A 4,973-nucleotide genomic window follows, 5' to 3' on the forward strand; every position below is an offset into this window, starting at 1 on the left:
TACTTCTGCTCTCAGCTGATGCCTCCTCATCACAGCTTTCCACTCTCCGTCTGGTTTTACAGTTCAAGCACATCAGGAAACCATCACAGCATAACAAGTCCATCAACAGAGCAGCAGTAATTCATCTTTGCAGCAAATTACACTGTCCTGCCTCAAGGTTAATAGGAAGTAAAATGCAGTTATCTCAGCTTCTTTCATGGCTGGTTAACTAGTGCACTTCACCACACATTTACAACATGCTAAACACTGGGCCAGCATTACTCTGCTCCACCAGTCACTGCACAGTAACTCACGGAGCTGTGGACAGCTTACCCATACATCTGAGCACTTGCTGTCCCCACACAGCCAAATGGTTGTAAGAAATCATCGTATGGACAGGACCCCAGCTCAGCTACACCTTCCTGTCCTGGAAAAGCGATTACAAAATAAATAAATAAATAAATAAATAAATCATGCTTCAACCTGCAGCACTAAAGAGAAAACCAACAGCCAAGTTCTCTGAAAACTAAGCTAAGGAACAGAGGAACGTTTCTGATTACTTACAGCTTTGCTACCTTTAGTTCACTTTCAGTTAAGCAACAGCATGCATCCTGAGACGGAGACCGACCAGATAAGATTCGAGTCCATTTTCTGAAGTGCTGGCCAGAGATAGGATTGTCACAGTTTAATGTCTGGGCCAAGCACTTTTCTCAGAGTCCTTCATGCTTGGGGATTTTTTTTTCTTTAAAAATAGCTGATCCCACTCCATGAGTGGGAAGACAGCAGGTCTTCAGGCAGTTATGCAGCGATCTGAAAATATGTGTTTTATTTTGCGGCAGGTTAGTTTCCAGCAACACCATTCTCCTGAGCTGCTTACACACACAGCCTTCCAGCTGCCAACACCCACAGGTCAGAGGCAATGAGGCCAGACAGTGAGGCCATGCAGCACATGCAAAATTAAGAAGATGGCAGCACCTTTCTCATCTTCCACAGCTCCTGAAGGACTCATCTTTTAGGCTACATCCTGAGATTTTGTACTCCTGTATCAACAACTCATGTAATTGTTCCACTGCTCCTTCTCTACTAAGTTCCCATCCAGTCTTTCCCTCATCAGAAAAAATAAACAGTAAGTCCAGGCACCTGCATCCTATCCTCTCTGAAAACTTTAAAGAGGAAAAACTTGAGAGGGTGGAACTGACAAAGAGCCAACATACAGTTGACACATATCATCTCAAGGCAGATGTTCAGCATGGAAAATTTCATCGTGGAAATTATGAAGTTCTTATGCAATGAGATACAAGAGAAAGGAAAACAGATCTTGATCATGGGAAATGTTAGGAAAGCCTACTAAATGATGTTTGCTGCCCCTTTAATAATTACAAGGTATCACTACGTAAAGCTCCTTAGTAAGTGAGGGCCATTACAGCCAGCTGATTATATTATTAATCAGTCCATCGTATAAAGCTGCGACAGCATGCTTTTGTTTCAGAGTTTTCCATTGATCAATTTGATCTGCTACATGAATAAATATGCTGCTGCTTCAGACAAGCCTCAGGCCTTGAAGAAGCATAAACCAGCATTTCAAACTTAAATTCAGTGTTTAAACGTAAATTGCTAGAGTCAAAGAACTTGGAGCCACAGTCCTCATGTCTCTCTCTGGTGATGAAGTACCAAGGGAATAAAATTTTGTGTCAGATATGCCAAGCTGTGAGTAATTCTTTTGGTACACATGAAATAATGAATGCAAGGGACCTACTTCAAAGCAGTAGGCAAAGGAGATGGTTCCTTGACAGCTCTGCTGCTTTTTGTGCCCTGTTCTCTATGAGCAGTCTCAGCAGTGCTGCTGCCAAACCCCTTAGACTGACAAAAGGAGAGCCTTCCATTCAGCAGCACCAGCATTTCCAGGTCTGTTCCTCAGAGAGGATGACAGCCTCCTCCTTTTCAAAGCAGCATTACAACTCACTAGAAGAGTAATGATGGTTTGTAATCCCTCACGTAGGTCTTTTTGGATGCTGTACAAATGCAACAATGCCAGTAGCTTGCTCAAGAAGGTAGGCACCAAGCCTATTTTCCCTGTTTTTTATTTCAAGGGATGTCCTGTAGACGTGAGCAGAGCCAGAAACATCTGGATTTAAATCCAGTACTCCAGCTTAATTGCTAAAAAGTTTTTCTTAAGCACTTAGCAAGGATCCAGGAGAACTGGCGAGCACCATCTACAACAAGGGCTGGTGCTGTGAAGGACTTGAGGTGGTAGTGCCGATGTAGCAGCATTCAGTACCGGTGATGAAAGACCGCCCCCCACCACCCTCCATCTTGGGCAGGACAAAGCCCGCCGCCTCGGCTTCCTCTCAGCGCGGTGACGTCACACAGGGGGCGTGGCCTCCGTTGCCCCGGTGACGGCGGGCGTCCGCCGCCATCAGCCGCGCAGCGTCTCCGCATCCCGCGGGCGGCTTCCGGTCGGACTCTCCGCCGCCTCCACGGTACTCCCCGCAGCACGCGGCCCCCGGGGCGGGGGGACTGGGGTGGCCAGGCCCAGCATCCCCGCGGGGAGCGGTCGCGGCCTTCAGGTGTGCGTCTCCGCCTGTGGCGGGGGTCTGGGAGCGGGACAGCTGTGCAGCCGCTGGGGCTGGACTGCCCGTCCGTTTTTAACCTGTTTGGGCAGACTTTTAAAGAGGAAAAGGATCCTGAGCGGTGTCCCCCGCTGGTGCCTTCTGTGTCTAACTAGATCCATTTGTTCATTTCTCTTTCAGACCCTCTGTACACGTTACCAATTGAGAAGGGCCATTCGAAGGCAAATGCCCACATTCAGCTTGTCAGTGAGAATTTGGTAGGTGTTTGCCAAAGAGAGCTCGCCTGGTACACCTGGTTTTCCACATGTATGCACACAAGTGGATAGAACCTTTTTTACTCAGCTGCTCCCTTAAAGCAACAACCCACACAGCAAAGGAAGGAAAGTTAGGAATTTTACCTGATATAAAAGACGATGCAGGGAGCACCTTATTGCTGGCTGGGATGACTGTAGCAGCAACCTAGAAATGCCCAGTTTCATATCCTGGGTAGTTTCCAAAATTGCATATAGGTATTTTTAATAACGTACCAAATGCTGATAAACAATATCTTGCATATGGCATTAAGGTCTAATAAAACAACTGGACAGTTGCTGGGCTGTTGTTTGAATACAGCTGTTAAAATGTGTTATTTCAGTGTCCTCTCCCATACCTTGGGATGTACTTGCATTGCAGCTCGAGGTAACAACATACTCAAGCAGCTTGAAATCTACTAGGTATCAACAGCTAAGCAGCCTGCAACAGGTTGCAAACCCATCCTGATTCTTCCAGGTTTGCATAGCTCAGCTTCCCTTGGCTCTTAGTTAGCCCATGCTTAGCTCTCCCACCGTCCTCCTGCTATCAGTATTCAACCTAGCTAGTTTAAAACCAGCTAGGGCACATCCTTAGGGAACTGCAGTCACATCTTTGCACAGCAGTGATCGATGTCTGGACAGGCTGCATATAGGCAGAATGCCAAGAAAAAGCAGACTTGCTACAGCAAGACTGCAGCAGCACAGTGAATTGGATTTTGAACTAAGAGCCCTCCTGAAACTTTGTGCTTGACTGAGCGTACAAGGCAGATATTTGAGACTCTGAAAATCCATTTCTATCCAGCAAGGAGAAATTCCCCCAAATGAAACATTTTTTTGAAAAATGTTTCTGGATGTCTCTTACGGAGTTATGTCAGGCTCTTGTATATGTAAATATATATCTACTTGACAGAGATGTGTGCTTGTCCACCCCTCTGTGCAGAAACACGTGAAACTGTCATCAAAAAGATCCTTGCAACAGTGTGGCTGTGCCAACAGCTCAGGCGCAACAAGTAAGCAGATGCACAGTCACAAAGGTTGTGAATGTCATAGATGTAATGTTGCAGACGGTACGGTGACATACTCTGATTTCTATAAAATGTTTTCTAAGTGTATGAATCACCAACTGTGTAACCTGCAGTACAAAACAAAACAACTTTGAATTCCTGATCTATAGCATCACAAAATGGGGTGGGCAGAGGCTGAGCTAATGCTCGTTTATAAGCACTTCTGAACTCCTAGAACTTGAATTCCCTTCCAAGAGAAATAAAACACAAATGCAGTCTCATGCCCAGAAAGCAGTTACTCATAGAAGGTTGCCTAGGTCTTCATAATCTGACACACTCTGATGAGTTAGTGTGCTTGAAATGTCACTGTTATCCTATATGTGTGCGAGTTACTATCCACTGAAATGAAAGGGGTAATGTGCAATTCAAAACAGATTTCAGGCTCTACAGAAGCCAATGTATCTACATCACTTGTAATTGAGTCACAATTACAAAGATTTATTGGTAACCATAAATCTTCAGATTTAAGGCATACCTACCGAGGGAAATCAGTGCTCCAGAAGAAAGAGTGTGGATTTTTAATGTGATCTTTTTTGTATGCTAACTCCCATCAAGATATTTTTAGCACATGCTAAAATTACTGTATTATAAAATAATGTAATTTTACTCTCTAAGTAAAATAACTGCTTCTTCATTTCTAGAGCACACCTAGTGGGAGGGAGTTACATGGGCTAATCTGCTAGAAGTTCACATGACTGCATATTCACAGTTTCTGCACACTAACTTCTTTATGTAATAAAACTGTTAGACCCTTGGATTTGTAGTATAAGTTTAGATACTGGAAAACAGCCAGAACATATCTGTGCATCTGCTGCTAGTCTGATATGCTCCACATCTTGAGAAGCACCATCTAATCAGCTGCAGTCATTAGCATGTGTATGTCTTCTTCTTTCCTCTTCCCAAATGCCCTGTAAATAACACCAGCCTTTTCTATGGATTGCTTGTATATACATATACTCATCAGCACCAGCCGAAATTCTGATCACTTTAATGCTCTTTGAAATCACTAATGCACCTCTTCTTCTTTGTGTCCACACAAACATTAGGTAGAAGTACCAGTCTTCACAAGT

The sequence above is a fragment of the Tetrao urogallus genome (assembly GCF_951394365.1).
Source record: "Tetrao urogallus genome assembly, chromosome: 1".
NCBI classification, from domain to species: Eukaryota; Metazoa; Chordata; class Aves; order Galliformes; family Phasianidae; genus Tetrao; species Tetrao urogallus.